We start from the raw sequence: 19180 nt of genomic DNA, 5'->3' as shown, positions 1-19180 counted from the left end.
CCCTGGAGTTGGGGCTACTTCTGTATAACAAATTGTTTTCTATTGTGAATTTGGGACCTACTGATTGTCCGTCTGTGTGTAATGCCTGGTGCCAGGCGTTTTTCAGGGTGGGGTCTTTATGCTGTGCTTGTCTGAAATCTCCTGCGATTGTAAACACCGTGGCGGTATGTAGAGTGGGACCTATGTTCCAATAGTCACGGGAGTTTTGATGTTTCGGTCGTTGCTCTCTCTTCCGTTTTCAGCTGAGTTTGCTTCTCAGGGTTTTTGCTTCTATCTCGCGGGCTCCAAAGGGTGCCTCTTCCCACCACGTGTTGTTTATATGCTCTTGACTGGCCTTTTCTAGGAGAGAGGTAAAGTTCACATAATCCGTACCGAGGATAATATCCTTACTCAGATTTGGTATGACCCCCACAGTGATTGTCTCATCCTCACCTCTCCAATTGAGACGGACCATAGCTACTGGATAGAGCCGTTGATCTCCATGGATGCAGGATATCAGAACCTGGGTTTGAGGGGTCCGTTGTTCGGGCAGCACCAAGCTCTGTCGAATTACACTTTGGCTACATCCAGAATTCACTAGAGCTGTCCTTTCCATATCATTCAGATTGACCTTTAGAGTATATTTAGGCCTCTTACCACCGGACCACAATACTCGACCTTTCATCATTCCGATCTCCATTGGCTCCTCGGGGTCTTTCTTTAATGGACAATTACGGGCAATGTGTCCCCATTCAGAGCAATGGTAACACTGAGGCCCTGTTGCCGGATGACTCAGAGCCACAGAGGCGGTAGGAAGGGCCTGATCTGAGCTATGTACTGTCATGGTTTGAGGGTTTGTAGGCTTCGCTAGCTCTGGCCATGCATGGGAAGGAGGTGGAAGTTTGGAAGAGATACTGTGAAAATCCAGGGCCCGATTATAGGCACAGGCAAGGTCTATAGCAGTCTGGTTGGTTAACCCCGGGTGTTGTAGGACCCAATTCCGTGTGCTGGGTGGAAGCACTTCTAGAAACTGTTCGAGTATAATAGTATCAAACATCTCCTCTCTTGTGGTTTCCATGGGAGGTAACCATTTCCTCCCTGCACGGTGCACCCGGTAGTACAACGTGCGGGGATTCTCCTGATGTTGCCACTTCGTCTGTCTGAATTTTGTCCTATAACTTTCACTAGCCAATCCTATGCGTTCTAGGATTGCCTTCTTCACCTCTACATAGGGAATAGTTCCTCCGGGGTTTACCGTCCGGTAGGTGGCTTGTAGTTGCCCAGTGAGCAAGGGGGCTATGAATTGTCCCATTTATCCTCAGGCCAATTAGCAGTACTTGCTACCCTCTCAAAATTAGTAAAAAATGAATTGGGATCCTCTTGTTCCTGGTACCTCTGAAGCACACGGCTAGGTACGTTGGGATGTACTTTGGTGTGTGCAATGGTGTCGGTCAGTTTTCCTAGGGCTGTATCATGTACCAACTGGTTGTTGGCCATTATGGTGGCTTGACTTTTCAGTGCTGTTTGCAGTGCCTCTTGCTCCTCATTGGCTTCCTTGAGTTGCTGTTCCCAGACTAATTGTAGGTGGCGTTGCCCTTCGGCCAGCTGGGCTATCATGTCTGCCAGTGTGGGTTTCTCCTCCATGTCGTCGCTGTTATTTATTCAGATCCCACTTCTGACACCACTTGTGACTGGGGTAGGTCAATGACGACACAAAGATAAAAGCTTTTGTGAGTGCAGGTGTGATTTATTTGGTTTAGGAATATCTGGCGTGACATATGAGTGTCTTTCTTGTGCTGTTTCCTCTTCGGTTTCCTTCTACTGGGCTTTCACCTCTTCTTTGGTTTTCTCTATTGCAGGGCTCCCAGGAAGCGCATGTGGGAAAAGAACAAGATAAGATATCGGTAAGTCCTTTTATCTTTTTGGTTCTTTCTTTCCCTACTCTGCTCTCTTTCTTATCTCTTGTTCTGAAGGAATTTTCTCTCTCCTTCTTTCCTAATGCCTTTATTCTGTTACTTCTCTTCCAATGACCATTTTCCTGTTGTGGGTTACAGACTTCTGTTGTCTTAGTTCCTATATACACTTCCTGTTGTAGTGTCCTTTTCTTGATTCTTCTCCTCTCTTACTCTTCTTACATTATTGTGGGTCTCCCTATCTTTGGGGTCTCTGGCTTCTTTTTCTCTTTCCTTCCTTTATACCCTTCTGCCCTATATGTCTGCTTATTGTCTTAGTGGGACGTATTCCTGCGTCCTGTCTACTGCCCTCGGGCTTCCCGCACTTGGTTTTATGAATGGACTCCCTCTTCCCCCTCTTCCACGTTGTTGCCTTCCTGCTTCTCCCCTGTTCGACCTCCCCACTCCCCCTTGGTTCCTAATCCCCTTCTTCCCCTTCCCAACCACCCTGGTCCCCCTTAACCGGTCCCAGGACCCACCTGAGTCTGCCACGCTTCTCCTGAAGCATGGCTGGTAGTCTCGTGTTGCGTCTCCTGCGCTGCCGCTGTTTCTGCCACGTTGACCGACCTCTCTCCTCCTGGATTCCATCTTCTTTCGCCTTCCCTTCCTCCCGTGCTGCTCCTGGTTAAACCGCTGCCGCGCTCCCCTTCTCTGCCGTCCGCCGTCTTTATAGCTGTTTTCATTTCCATGCACCAACCCCCCCGGCTCCTCCTTTGATGCCGGAAGTCTTCGGGGATTCTCTGGCAACCTCTGTAGAACCGTGTTATCCCCGGCAGCGTCAGCACAAGTCAGAAATTATGGACGGGCCGCACCGCGCCGTCCCGTCCCACTGACTAACCAGTGAAGGGTGCTTGAGGGTCCCTATTATTTTGCTTTAATACCAAGCGGTGCAACTCTGCTTCTTGGTGAAATGAGCACATGAGGAGTCTGAGAAACATTGGTTTTTCACGGATAGAGCTATTTTGGGCAATCACCTCTAGGATGTTCCCTTCTTGAAGTAATCGCAGAGAGCCTGGGGACTGTATTCATCCTCTGTTACCAGGACTAGGGGTGTGGGATAGAGTGGCTATTTGACAAACCTTGTTGACATTTCCATTACCATTGACCCCTATCTTGAACAACACAGTGTTTACCCCCGCTTTGAATCGCACTGCCTTTGCAGCCTGGCATGCATCCAACTGCCAATCTGTTGGGCATATGTTTGACACCATGGGCCCTCTTTCCTTTGAGCAGTTCAAAGCAGAATTTGGGGTACCAGAACAAGAGCAGATGAGCTACTTACAGATGTGCCACTGGGTCACATCTGGAAATGGATGCATCGACCTCTAACACTTTTTGAAAAATGCCTCTTATTCAAGTAATATGCCAAGTTGTTGCAACCCCATCCAGTGGCTAAAACCCCATCACAAAGGAAATGGGAACGTGAGTTTTAGGTTGACTCTGTCGCATACAGAGAAGAAGGAGATCTATCACAGAGCACAACACACCATATGCAACACTGCAGGTAGTAAAACAGCCACTAAAATTGCCACATACTTGTACTTTAAACCAGAGACATATTACAGAAGCAATCCCACCCCCACTGTGGATTGCAAGAGAGGCTGTTGATCACCCAAAACCTCTATCACCTGCTCTGGGATTGACCTAACTTCACTCAATAGTGGGACACAATTATGGCCGACATAGGCCACTATTTCGACACACAGTTGCCCAGTGTATGCTATTTTAGGCTCCATAATGTGCTGATATTCCTGCTTAAATCCTGAAAGGGATGCCAAATTGGATTGGCACAAGGAGCTGCACTCCAGGCTATTATTTCCTTTTGAGGCTCCGAGAAACTCCTGACACACACAGCTATAGAGGCTGTGGCATATTCTTGGGATGGAATGACTATCCCTTGAACTGACACATCAGCTGGACTCTTATATGGAGCTGTGACAACCATATATAGCACTACACTCTATTTAATTTAAGGACTTGACATGCCCCCAATACCTTCAAATGCCGCGCTTAACAGAGCCTGACACAGTGTTGTGGGAGGAGGATGAGTCTGAATGGAACGTTGCCGACAGGGATACCTAGATTGCTTAGATGTAATCTTTCTTTCTTACAGAGTGAGTACCAAGGGGTGTGTGGAGTGGGAATGGTTGAAGATGGGTTTGCTTTCCTTTGTTGTATTTACTCTTGAGCACCTTCACTAGAATTCTCTATTTATGATGGTGTTGTTCCATGCCTGTATGACTTGCCACAATTTAATAAAAAAGATCTGAACCATAAAAAATGTTGCTGGCAGCAGTTATAGAACTCGTGGACTTAAAGCCTGATTTAGAGTTTGGTAGAGGGTGTTACTCATCACAAACTTGATGGATCTACTGTCCGCTGTATTACGATTCTATAATTACCTATTGAGATCCCAATACAGCGGATGGGATATCTGTAATGTTTGTGACAGAGTAACCTGTACGCCAAACTCTAAATCGGGCCCTTAGTCCTCTGTCATGAAGTAAAAAAAAGAAAAATTGTATACGAGGGAAGGGTATGGCTGCCCTAACACCTAGGCCCCATTAGGGGACCCCCCCCCATTGGCCTAAATTAATAGGCATAAAATGCTGTGATGGGTTTGAAAAAAATGGTGCTGGGCCACATTTATCAAATGTATGCCCCTGGGAGCCCTCCCTCTAGGATTAAATTCATTAAGGGGATGGGGGATGCATGGTCCTCCACCTCAAGCCATTAAAGTCTCTGAGGATCCTACTCCCAGGGCCGTAATCATGAAATAAGAGGCCTTCATTTGCTTCCCAAGGGCTAAAATTAGCTTTTATGGGTAGGGGCCCCATCCTCGAGCCCCTAGAGGGGCCATAATCTTGAACTAATGGGTAAAAATGTGCATGTTACAGGATGGTGGCCACGTGGCCCCCTCCCAAACCATAGTTCCCATCAAATATGCTATCCTTCGAGTGGCTGAATTATTTTTCCATTGGCATGAATGAGGATCCATTGGCATGTTCAAGACTCCGTTATTACATGCAAGGCTCCTTTATTGCATGCTTGCAAGCATGAACAAGATTTCTGCATGATCTAGCCCGACTTCAAATCACCTTGGAGCTTTTCGGGTCTGTTGTGATGCCAGCGATCACAAGCTGTTGTGTCTCTGCTTCTCAAGTAGATGTTTAACTCTAGAAGCAGGTAAATCAGCTTGAAAATACCTTTTGAGTTAAAATTCTACCCCAACAGACAGTTTAAGTTGTTTTTAGTGCAAAAAATCATTTTTTAATTCACTTTTTTTTTCAAAAGGAAGGAAGTGCCCCAGAGACTGCAACTTCCTCTTCTTGTCCAGAAGACCCCTTCCACTGTGTTGTTTTTTAGAGGGCATGCACCAGTATTTTATTTGTACTTCTATTTGACTTTTAAATTTGATTGTGGTTATGGTGGGTGGCCTGGATTAGCAGCAGGGTTTTAGTATAGTTTTGCATTTATTTTTTTCATCTTTTATGAGAGTAAATGTCACACAGTTAAGTACATTATCTCCATGTATGCATTTATTTTACCATGTGGCCTAGTCTGCCCATGGGCCATCCAGCTAGTACTAGCCTTTGGGCTACTAATTCTGAGGTACATAAAATAGATTCTTATAAATTGTATTTGAATAGTGCTTACTACCGCTGACGAGGCATTGAAACATTTTATGGTGAGTAGCACGCTAACCAGAGCTTAGTTAGTGGTCAGTTTATTGGTTATTGGGGAGTGCAGAGGCTTGTTTTCTTTATGTGATTTTTAGAGGGGGCTACGTGAGGCACTATCACTAGCTGGAATTAATATTGGTATGGTTTCCAAACTGCTTTAAGGCAGATAGGCATGAGAATTTTAGAGTAACGTGTATGCAGATGCAGGAGACAGAAGGTAGGAAGAAGAAGAGGTTAATTTAAAACAAATAAGTGATGGAAGATTAGTTTTTCATGCTGGATTTTAAGGGTTATAACAGGTTGAGAATTTGTACATGCAATTTGTGGATGTAAACCTGTTGAAAGAAACAGTTTAATTTGAAGATACTTCCCACAGTCAAAAAGGAAGCACAGTGTGACAAAGAAGGGCCTCTTTTATATACCCACTACATCATAGTTAGAGATACTATGCTATAAAGTATTGGAGTTTATGCAAAAAATATGCACCATAAACAATATATTATGAAAAAAATATTTTTAAACATCCACAAATGTAGAAATATAACAAGGCAATTAGTATAGACACATTGCAGTAACCATTAGTATGTTCACTGTCAGGTTTGTCATCCATTCAATGTCTGGTTTAGAAGGCACTGCCTCCTTTATCCACAAGAACATGAAGAGCACCCCCACAGAACAGACAACATGTCCATCAGAATGGATGTGTCTGGGGTCACTTTCTGCTTCTAGGATCCACCTTGCCTCCTAGTGAATGCACATGTTGTTTTAAAACACCTATGATTGTTTAGGCCAGGGATGGCACTGGATTAAATGCTAGGTTTATTTTGCATTTCATGTTTTTTCTGAAAAATATGTATTTTGGTGGGATAATATGGTATCTTGCCTTGAGAGGATGCTTGTTGTTGTAAAATTATTCAGAGCTGACTTCGAGCCTGATTTAGAGTTTGGCAGATGAGTTACTCTGCCACAAATGTGACGGATATCCTGTATGTCATATTATGATTCCTATAGGATATAATGGGATCATAATATAGCAGATGGGATATCTGTCATATTTGTGAAGGAGTAACCCCATCCACCAAACTCTAAACCTGGCCCTTTATTTTTATTTTTGGCATTACTTGATGAATTGTAGTATTTCCTTCATTGTTTACCAGGCCTCATTTGTCTGGTTGGTGTGCATGTTTGTCATGAGCCATCATGTTGTCTTTGTTCTCCATGCCATGTGGCCAGTGGCCTTTTGGTCAGTCAGTGTCCATCAATAGACCTGCATGTGTTTATTGTTCTCCATGTTGTTTGACCATGTGGCCTGCGGCCATTTTGTCTACCCAGTTAGTGTGTTTTTGACATAGACCTGAATGTCTTCTTTGTTTTTCATGCCTCCTTGTTTGCTATTGTTGTTTGACCATGATGCCAGCAGCCATTTTGTGTAGGCAGTCATTGTGCTTTTTCCATAGGCCTACATGTGTTCTTTGTTCTCAATGCCTGCTTGTTTGCTGATATTTTTTACCATGTGGCCGGTGGTCATTTTGTATAAGAAGTTATTGCGCTTTTTTTTCATAGGCCTCCATGTGTTCTTTGTTCTTCATGCCTCCTTGCTTGCTGTTGTTGTTGTTTGACCATGCGGCTAGTGGCCATTTTGTTTAGGCAGCCTGTGTGCCTTTGCCATATGTCTGCATGTGTTCTTTGTTCCCCATGCCTCCTTGCTTGCTATTGTTGTTGTTGTTGTTGTATCATAGGCACACACCACCATACATTTTATTAGGATCATTCCTTTTTCTCCATGCCCTCTTCCTGCCATAGGCACACAGCCCTTAGATACACATAAAAAAGAAGGTCTGTATGTTTTTATCCTGAGTTAAATACTATTTTATGGTGTGGATTGAAATCAAGACACTATTGTTGTTAATTATTTATTTGGGATTACTTCACTGAATTATATTGTCTGTACTATGAATAATTCAAACTGCAAAAATGCCACATTTACCTAAATGTTTTTCTTGTTTGTTTGATTTTAGGCACAGAAGAGACATCACCCACAGTGCTGGCAGACAGAAGGCAAGCACAAAGTGATGTGACTACACATGACACTTCTGCTTCTGCTTGTTGAGCTAAGTGCCAACTGACAGAGCTTGAAGATGGCCCCAAAGAAAGGTGTTCCTGCCAAGAAAGTGACCAGTCAAGAGGAGAAGAAGAAATTTCCACCACTGACGCGCCACCCTCCACATTTTTCAGGAAACATGGTGGGCCTGCTGCACCATCCATTGGACAGCAAGCTGGGAGAAGCACTCCTGCATCAACAATGGCAGGATCCCAACCTAAGCCCAAGATCATGTCTCTCAGTGAGGCAGCCACTGCAACAATGGCAATGAGCAGTGATTCTGAATCGGGGTAGTCTCAGCCAAAAACCTGGTGGGGCAAATATAGTGAAAGTGACACCAACTCACTGTGGGATCTTCTCTTATCCCAGTAACAGCCCACACTAGCCCCACTTACCCATCCATGCATAAAAGGAATACATATGATATAACATAATTCATCAACTTCATCATTCAGGCTTTGTGTTGCTTAAATGCGTAACCTTCTTCTGTCCTGAGTGCACTCCTCCCAAATGAAGGAAGTTGTGTTATAATTGTTTTAATACATTAATTAAGTACTTTATCCCCATTACTCAGTAGTAGTTCCTACATCCAGTTTTTCTAATAATATCAGGTCATTGTGTCATGATGGTAGTCTGGTCTCAGTCTTTGATAAGGTATGATATAAATAACACACTAACTCTGTATTGTCTTTCAACCCAGTTGCCTGTGGTGGATAATCCTCCCGCATAATCCTACAGTTTACCTAGGTGGAAGTGGGACCTCACTTGTGATGTTTTCTCTATTACTAGTACCATCATTAAGGAGGCATCATGGGAAACCCTGCAAAACGTTTTTGGAAGATTGAGAGAGGCAGCAGCCATCACTTCATCTAGTCAGGCAAGAGAATTAAGAAGTGAACTGAAGTAGTTTAATTTGTATCTTTTATTGAAGATGAAAATGTTGTTATGTATGTTGTAGGGATAATACAATAGGTATAAGCATACTCTTAGTGGTCAATATAGTTACAGAGGGTAGTAGGACAAGGGTAGAACTAACTGTTATAACACTTTGATAAGTGGCTGAGTGCTTCCAAAGTGGCAAACATTTCCATCCTCTAGCAATAAGGCATGCCTAGTCTGTGTTGTGTTGTTCCCATTCTGATAGCAGGGTATGGTTTGTATATAAGTAAAATAAGTACCTTAGTAAATAATTATATGGCAAAGAACTTTAGAATCAGCTAAGGAAAGTGTAAGGGGAAAAGTTGATGTACAACACGTGACTGTTCAGAAGGCAGCTTTTTGTTAATTAAAAAACTAGGCTGCACTAAAAGCAGTGCAAAGATACAAGACAGATTGCCATTATATAAACAAACAACCAGATTATTCTCTTTACAAATAAAATCCACCCTCTCCACCCACAACAGGCCCATCCCTATAGCAAAAGAAATAAATCTCCCCAATGTCAAAGCTAACTGTCCAAAACCAAAGGTCTTTGCCCCAGCTGCCTTTCATGATTCCTATCCTCTCCACCCACAGCAAAAGTCCCTCCCTCCAAAGAAAATATTTTTACAAAAGGGCTCACAGGGCATTTAGCCAGGTGTGGAGGCATGTCACCTCTCGTCAGAGCAGTGTCAGCTCCCGTAGTATACGGCAGAGGAGTCCGTCTATGGAGGATGATGATGAGGTGGTAGCAGTGGTGGATCCTGGCTGCTGGCAGCACAAGTGATAGTGTGGCCAGGATGGAGGTACTGCCGGTTGGCTGGAGTACTGGAGGCAGCGGCATGTGCCAACACTTTCTCCTGATCCAGACCCACCAGCCGGAGATGTTAGGCCTGGATGGCCTCCAATTTGGTAGCTCTGCAGTTGGGCAGATATCTAGTGCCATGATGGTGGACCAGGCAGAATAGGTATTTAAAGAAAAAAAAGTTTTTTGTTTTTTGTAAATAATGCTTAGTGCTTTTTTGTAAATAATGCAGTTGTTTATATAGTGACACAATAGTCCCCTGGGGCTATTGGGATTTTTGAATTAATGATTCACAGGGCCATGTTTTCGTCATACATGCATTACATATAGCATTGACTGCAAGCAACTACACCAGAATGCCAATACCACCAGACAAAAAAAAGTGTATTTTTTTGGGTTTTGAGGATTACACAGTAAAAACTAAAGATACTTTGGGGATCATTACAAGTTTGGTGGTCGGATGAGCCGACCGCCAAACTCGCGGGGTGAGGTGGCCGTCAACTCAGCAGCTTCAACCCCCTTCATATTATGATGTTTGTGCTTGGCTGACCAGTGGGAACATCATATTACTGCGTTCGCACCGGACATCCCGGAGGGAAAAGTGCCACAGTATTAGTCTCAGCTCCCTAAAGGGAACCGAAGCCATACCATAGCACAATAGAACTCTCGGAATGTACACTGTCTGCCCCCTGTGGCCCCCTGCACTTCCTTTCCACCACCCTTTACATGGCAGTTGAACTGCCATGCAAAAGGCTGTCAGAAAAGGCACCACCGTGGCTGACCACGAGTCTGACTGCAGTCAGCCCATCAAAAACCATGTTCCTGGCAGAGACAGTAGTCCCCTGGTGACCCAACCACCTGGGTCACAAAGTGGCAGTCGGGCCACCTGAAGTGCAGCGGTCTGACCACCACTACGAGACTGGCCGTCTCAAGACAGCCTGCCTCGTAATGAGGTGCTCTGTGTGTAACAAAGACAAATTAACTCTCATTAATGAGTGAGAAATATATGCATCACAATTATTAGTATTCTTGTTGTGCAACATTAATGGAGTGCTTGTGTCAGGTCTGCTATTCTCTGCAGTCTGCAGTATGGGTTTGGGACAGCTATATTGAACACTTTATTATATTACTTTAATTCCAATGGCCCTGCTCTTCTCTAACTGCTTTTCAATTGTACCCTCACTCCAAAGAGGCAGATGAAAAATAATAATATCACATAGGTCACATATAATGTGTATATACTGTCTGACACAATTAGACAGTCTAAAAAACAAAGCATTGTAGTACAGGGAAGGGAATGGGATATATATTTTATTTGGCACATTCTTTGCAGAGGATCCAATCCACCAAACTCTAAACAAAACCCTTAGAGCCTGATTTAGGTCTTGGCAGAGGGAAATACTCCATCACAAATGTGAAGAATATCCCATCGGCCTTATTTCAATCCCGTTATCTCCTATAAGGATTGTATTACGGCAGGCAGGGTATCCGTCATGTTTATGATGGAGTATTCTCTCCGGCAAGACCTAAATCAGGCCTTTAGTCTCACGTTACTCACTGGCCTTGACCTCCACCACAAATTATTTTAAACAAATATTTTCACTTGGCAGTAAGGAAAGTTACTCTACTGAAAGATAAATTAGAAGGATTAAGCTAGGAAGAGGATTTGCTTTTGCTAACAAATAGTGGGGTGTCACTGATCATCATGTTCTAAGCTGTTGCTTAGTCAGTCACTGTAGTTGACGAATGACAAAATGGAAAAATTTTAACAGGTGTTAATCTGTCATGGAATCAGAAACTCAAAAATTGGCTCAGCAGCAGGCACAAAACAGCAGAAAGCAGGTAGAAAAAAATGGCCAAACCCATGCACATCCAGCATGAAAAAAACAGCATGAAGAGCCGAATGAGTATTTTGTGGCCCATTCACAGAGTTTGGTGGAATCTCACAGAGTGTTTTTTGCAATTCTGTGAAGTTCCGTACCAAAACTCTACAAATTCTACCTAGGTATAATAGTTAGGACAGCTTTTCCATAGGAAAAACGTTTTTTGTGCTGCTAAAATCTTTGACACCGTTCGAATAATTTCCACAAAGCTTTGCAAAAAGGTGCTACCTTATGACCAGTTTCTGCATAGAAAGTTTCAGGGTGATCTGTCAAACAGGGGTGGAGAACAGAGGCGTGTCACAAAATGCAATATCCCCATGGATTTCCCATTGACTTCTTTAAAATGGTCTACCGCAAAAACTGCTGAACAGAATTACAGCAAATTTCAGAGGAAGCTAGATATTGGTGCACAGATTGTGCTTTTTGTGATTTGGTGTTAATTCATTCAGTATTTTCCGAGAACTTTAGGGTCAAATTTAATTGTATATCTGGTTGGTTCAGTCCTCAAAAGGCTCAAGAGGCTCTGGCAGGAGTGCCGGGGAGCATTCTGATTGCCCCAGGGAGCTTGAATTCCTTTGGGTCATCTTGTTCCCATGGAAGTCAGACTCCTGCAGGAGCGAGAACTCTTATTGGCTTCCAGCAGTATGATAACATTTTTACTGGCTAGCATTACACATCTCTGGGACTTAGACCCCCTGTCCTGCTATAAAGATAAAATAAAAATAGTATAAGGGGGCTGGGCAGGGATACCATGATGCCCTAGGCCCCATTGGGGGCCCAAAGGGACCCCCCCAGGTCCTAAAACAAAATAACCTCAGCAAAATATGTGGAGTTCCTGCAAGACTCCTACAAGATTAGGAAATAAATGGTGGCTATTAAGTTTATATCCTGGGGAGCCATCCTTTGGACCTGTGTTCATAAAGTCAGGTGGGGCTGCCTGGATCCCTTCCCCAAGCCAGTAAAGGTCCCATGGAGCTCACCTCTGGGGCTGCCTCCCCCCATCAGAGACTCCAAGGAGAACACACACAGGATTGAAATTTTTATATATGGGGTGTGCACAGCCCTCCCTCACTGAGCCTCTTAAGGCCCTAGGGAGCCCACCACAGGGCTGGAATTTTACAAAATGGGGAGCCCACCTCAAAAGCCTCTAAAGGTCCCGGTGATACCCAACACCGGGGCCAAAATTACATAAGATGGAGCGTGAGAGCACACGGCCCCCTCCCCAAGCCGTGAAAGGTCCCAAGGAGCCCACCCAGGGGCTGAATACTTTAACGGAGGTGGCTGCATAACTCCCCCTCCCTGAGCCATTAGTGGCCCCAAGGACCACATCCCCAGGGGTCGGCTTAGATGCTATGTCCCAGGGAGCCCACCTCAAACCTGTATTTGCTCAAACTTGGCAGGAGAATTTTTTTAACTCCTGCCAAATTTGCTTTCAGACCTGCCCTAATTCTGAGCTAGAAATGTGACAAAGCAATACATCTACTTATGATAAAGTCTAACTAAACCAATACTTTCCCTTAAACTTACTATCACAATAGTGTGGTAGTGGATATGTTTTCTACCATAATTTACAGTACAACATTTTTAACAGTCAGTTAAGATACCCATAAGACTACTTAGCTCCAATATCTGAACACTTACTAACTACATTTTATTAGTTTGCAGTCGATTTTCAAGACTACCTCTCGCTCCAACCTCTCACCCAAGACCTCAGACCAAATATATACTACAGACTTCCTTTTTGGAAATAATTTGGGCAGTTGTCTATGTTCACAACCATTTGCTTTGAAAGCATTATGCTTCTGATCTGAACACATCCATGTGCACATATTAACCAATTTTACTTTCAGAATATTGACATGAAATCTCCCTATGATTAAATTATCTGCTCAGCTATTTTTCTAAATCACTTGGCCCCTTTCCAGTTACCACAATGCATAATTCTCCATAATATTAATTGATCACACATTTCTGCCAATTTGTGAATGCTATTGATTTTCTTATCACATCACCCACCATACTACTTACAAACATCACTTCTGTCTAGTGAGCTCATGGCCATTGTCATCCTTTCATTTAATTTTGCCTTATCGATTTGGAACATTGTGGTATTCTCAATCCCCACTTAATCCACTCACGCCCTTTAAATCAGATCTAAAAATATAACTTGTTTTGAAATTGCAAAACTGACTCCTTCGTATTCCTATTTATAAGCACCCTTGCAGTCTGCTTGTTTGTGTCTTTCAACATCCGAGACATCCAGTGACGTTCTTCCACTAAATCTAAGCTGTAGCACAGTGATGTCTTAACACACAGTAGATCTACCCATGACGTGCAGAGGTCATGAGGGAATAGAAACTCATTTAACTAGCAAATTAATTCTTGCATATCCTAGGCTGGCAAACACTTCTGTTATGCACCTAAGCCAGGCAGAATCCACCCACTCTACTCAGGGAGAGGGAGCTACACGCCCAAGATAACCCTGGCTCACTCCCTAGGTAGCTTGGCAGGAGCAGTCAGCCCTATCCCAAAGGCAATGTGTAAAGCATTTACACAACACACACAACACATGACACACTATCCCCACCGCAAAGGAAACACAACACAAAGTTATAGAAAAATAAACTGTATTGTACACAACATCATTAGACCAAACACAACATGTCAGTAATACCATGCTACCCAAGCAGTTGTCAGAACATTACACAGTACTATTACTCTGCGAAAGCCAGCAGTAGTCACATAGAACATCTACGTTACTGGGTATCCTGCAAAATAAGCAGTAGTCAGGTAAACATTACTAAAAGAATGTACATGCCATAATACCATCATGAAGGCTAATAAAAGGAACATCAGAAAACACACGGCAAGTCATGAAAACCTATCACCATAAGGTCACACAGCATCAGGAATGTACGCCAGCATCTCCATATGGCACAAAAAAATACCAGAGAAGCTGCACATACCAAAGAAACATCTGACGCACAGTCCACCCTGTCTACCAGGGTGCTCCCAACACTCCTCTCAGGGGAAAAACAAGGCATGGGATGGGTGACCCCACGCCTCACTCGGGGGCCACGTGGCTATCGGCGTTGGCACCAGTGCTCCAATCAGCACTCCATACCTTTGACAATATAGATGGGGGCCCGGAGGAAGGGGGCTCTCTGATGAGGCTTCCAACCACCTACAACACTCACAATCCAAATGGGTGCCCAGTGGAGCGAGTGATGAGGCTTCCACCCCTCCCACGAAACCCACATGGGGACAGCGTTGATGGGGGACCTCTATTGAGGATTCCCACCCACCGTGAGCCTCCAGATCAGCAGGGGAAGGGGTCCGGCAGCACAGGGGCCTCCGATGAGTCTTCCCTCCCATCCGTGGACCTCTGTGGCAGCACAGGGTCCAGCAGGGGGAGGGACCTTCCTAAGCAGCCACGCCTCTGCCAGGCAATACGCCTGCACCCAACGTGATGCATGAGTCTTTCTCTAGCACTTTCGGGCTGCGACACTGAATCTGGCCACAAATTGGTGCCTGCTGGTGCCCCGGGGGCACTGTGCCCAGTGCTCATTGCCCCGGGGCTCCGCAAGGAGTGCGCTCGCTCAAATCTCCGCCGTTCCGTGCCCCGGGAGCACCTAGCACACTGCATTTCGGGCACGCTCCGATGATCTAGCCTGCCCGGGTCACGGTGGTGATTTCTCCCGGCAGCAATCACAGGAAAAGTGCTCTCAAGGTGCTAAGTAAATACAACAAAAGGGCCTGTCAGGCTCTAAGCTCCAACACAGGTGCTTTCAAATATAGTGCTGTCCTCCCGCTGGGAAACCAGTAATTGAATGGAGGTAGGGGCCATAGCACCCAGCCCCGGGGGACACACGTGGAAGCAAAGGGCGGTAGGACCCAACAACAGGCCATCACAAGAGAGATGCAGTCAGTGGCAGTTCCTCCTTGTGACCCAGCCGGGCAGAGGTCAGCCGAGAAGCAGCAGTTCAAGGTGGTTCCTTGTGAGGCCCTCTCAGCAGCATTCTGTGTCCATGTTAGTTGTTCCAAAGTGTCTCTAAACATGGGGAAAATCCCCTGTATTTATACTCAGTTATGCACAACACTTTCAAAGAGAGGTAGAAGAGGTTCCAACCAGTTACAACTGGTTTTAGGAGTGTCCCCTTTCTCCTCAAGCACAGGCTCCAGACATCAGTTGGGGGTAAACAAGCCCTTTGTGTGAGGCCAAGGCACAGCCTTTACAAATGCATGTGTGTCCTGCCTCCCCTTCTCTCAGCCCAGGAAGACCATTCAGTATTCAGATGCACCTCTGTGACACCTCCACACTTCCTGTGTACAGGCTGTCTGAAAAGTATGCACAAAGCCCTGCTGTCACTCTGCCCCAGACGTGGATTGAAGTCAAGCTGCAAAACACCAGTCATAAGCACAGAGAAAGGCTCACTTTCTAGAAGTGGGATTTCTATAATGGTAATAAAAAGTCCACCTGCACCAGTAAACAGCATTTTTCACTACCATTACAACCATACCAAACATGTCTATGCTACCCCTCATAATTCAGACAATACCCCTTAGACATAAGGCAGGGCGTTTCCAATGTAATCTTACAAGAAGGCAGTACTCACAGCAGTGAGAAACCAAAAAGGCTGTTTGTCACTACCAGGACAAGCCCCACAACCAGGCACACGTCCTGCTTTCTACATACATAGCACCCTGCCTTTAGGGCTAGCTAGCTAGGGCCTATCTTATGGGTGACTTACATGTAGTAAAAGGGGAGCTCTGGGCCTGGCATGTAAATTTGGATGCCAAGTCCCTGTGGCAGTAAACTGTGCATGCAGGCGCTGGGCTAGCAGGCCTGAGACAGGTTTGAAAGGCTACTTCTGTGTGTGGCACAAGCAGCACTGCAGGCCCACTAGTAGCATTTAATTTACAGGCTCTGGGTATAGAGATACCACTGTACATGGGACTTCAAGGTATATTAGGTGTAAGCCAATCATACCAACTTTAGAAGGGAGAGCACCTGCACTTTAGCACTGATCAGCAGTGATAACGTGTTCCGAATCCTAGAGCCAACAACAAGAGGTCAGTAAAACAAGGAGGCAAAAGTTTTGGGGATGACCCTGCAAAAAGGGCTAGGTCCAACAACTTTGTTTAAAGAAAACACGCCTCAAGCATTCCCATCAGGATTGTTATGTTACATAAAACACCTATATATACCAGGCTCGGTTCTTTACTACTGAAAAGAACAGTGATGGGGTGATCTTAAACTCGCAATGTTGCTATCGATGGATGCCGCCGTTTTGGGGCACAAGAACCACTCCTACAATTCTCGTATTTGCACAACCACAATGAAATGTGAGGTGTTCGTTGTGGCTAGTGTAGCTCTGAAAGGAGGAAATCTGAACTAGTCTAGATATTATATTTTTCCAAGAATTCTCATACCTATTGTGTCGCCCTTGATGTTTGTAATACATCCTTCCTACACACTGCCCTCCCTTCACAATTTATCGATTCACCACTTACTTACTTATTTTTGGAATAAAAGGTGATTATCATATTTGTAATGCTAACACTAGAGAAAATCTTTCTTAATTCTCAAATTTTTGTTATTTCAAGCGCAACAGCCTTTAATTAGATTGTAGTGTTTTAGGAAGTAGGTAATCAAATGCCTTCTTCATCTCTTTTCTGTAAGCGGCAGTGTCCATGACAGGCATTCGATTTTAGCAGGTGCAGGAATACGTTCTAGAGACCAGCAATCCCAAAGCATCGTGTGGGACTCCAAAGTGAAGGCTTAGCCAATCAGAGCTAATATGAACATTGGCAACACAATAATAATTGAGACCTGATGAACTACATTTTCCTACTAGCAGACTATGCATTATAGTAGCAAACAGGGAATCTATTCAATGAATAAGCTCTCAACTAATGTAATATGTGTGTATCAATATGTAATTTTTCAGCGTCGCCCTTAACAGACCTATTGAATTCTGTATTGTTTCCTTACAGTCTGTAGACAGTCTCCTGCTTGAAAAAAACACTAATTATCTTACCAGTCAATCAACTAAATGTGTTGTTTTTGTTCTTGCTATAATCTGTCGGCAACATCTCATTTGTCTTTTGATGTTCTCCATCTCTGATGTAGGCTTTCGTTTCTTCAATGCATTCTTCCTTTTTTCCTAGTTTCCTCACCTCCCCGCCTCCCAAAAGCCCCACAGATTCAACAACGCTCTTGCTCCAATTGACGTCTTTTTAGTCTAATTTTCTGTATTTAAAGATGACCAGGTTTCATTGATAAATCTTCCATGCTCATTTTTCCTCTTGAGTACATACACTTTTTCTCTCTGGCAATTCCACTTGCAACTTCAGACCCCTAATTGTTAAAGATCCATCACATGTGCAATGCTCTCAAACCCCCATTGTTCAAGTGTGTATGGACAAGACAGCACCAGCAAATGGCTACCTGAGTCTTTTCCAAACACATACATTTCTCACAAAAGGGACAAAAGAAACGCACAGGCATAAATTCACTCAAGTCAACAAGAGGATCGTAAATGCTTCATAGAAAGTCGGTAATAGGAAGGAGGAGCGGATTACAATGTTAATGAATTTAGGAGGGTAAAGATTAGTAAAGTACACAATAAACTGCAGTTTCGATATATGAGAATAAACTCCAACGAACTGTGCAAAACATCCTGCCAACTGTCAGCAAAGCATACTATCATTAACTTGCGAAAGTAAAGTCTCTTTAAGGGATTATAATTTCAATAAAAGAAGCGAGGGGAAGCAATGAATAACTAAGGGCCAGATGTAGGTAGGTCCGATTTTGTGAATCGGAAATTGCGAGTCGGTGCGACTCTCAATTTCCGATTCGCAAAATCGGATGCAGAACGGTGTCTCAGACACCGTCTGCGAGCCGCTATGGGGTCGCAAAGACCCACCTCATTAATATTAATGAGGTGGGTCGCATTTTGCGACCCCATAGCGAGTCCCTGCACTCACAGGGATGGTGGCCTGCTGAAGACAGCAGACCTCCATGTCTGTGACTGCTTTTTAAATAAAGCAGTTTTTTATATTTATTTTGCAGCCCTTTTTCCTTAAAGGAAAACGAGTTGCAAAATAAATAAAAAATAACGAAACCATTTGGACCACTGCCTGCTCTGAAAAACCCTTTTTGGCAACATTCACAAAGGGGAAGGGGTCCCATCGGTGTGACACTGGTGGTAACTGCGAATTGCTTTGCGATCGCATTCGCGGTCACAAAGCAATTTAGCATAGCGATGCGAGTCGCAAATAGGAAGGGGACACCCCTTCCTATTGGCGAGTCGCATTCACAATTTGTGAGTCGGTACCGACTCGCAAATTGTGAATGAGCATTGCAATCGGCATTTAGCATGGCGCAAACTGCGATTTTCACAGTTTGCACCATGCAAAGTGCTTGCTACATCTGGCCCTAAGAATCTTAAAAGACCAGATGTAGGTCAGATGGTACTCGAGGAGCTGCATCTCCATGGAGCTCCGCTGCCCGCATTGGTAAAGGTGGCGGGTTTGGCATTCTCTGGAGCGCTACAAGGCACCAATATCATGGGGAAAGCCTGCTGATCACACCCTATTGACGAGAAGTCACATCAGCCCCGTTGGTGGGCTCTCTGGGCCACAAGGAGGCACAGCGATATAGTCATTATGGCGGCTGTCACAGAGCCTTGACTCTCACAGCCCCGGTGGACCGTGTTGAAATGCTTCCAGCCTACCTGCCCGCCCTCCCCTGAAATACCCCACATTTTCAGGCGGTGAGACCCACAACATGTGGGGGTGTGATCCACAGCCATATCCCTACAAAGGAAGTGAACATAGTGTGAAAATGGGTGCTG

The sequence above is a fragment of the Pleurodeles waltl genome, chromosome 4_1, assembly GCF_031143425.1.
Source record: "Pleurodeles waltl isolate 20211129_DDA chromosome 4_1, aPleWal1.hap1.20221129, whole genome shotgun sequence".
NCBI classification, from domain to species: domain Eukaryota; kingdom Metazoa; phylum Chordata; class Amphibia; order Caudata; family Salamandridae; genus Pleurodeles; species Pleurodeles waltl.
The sequence above is the reverse complement of the archived record's forward strand: the minus strand, read 5'-3'. Positions refer to the sequence as shown.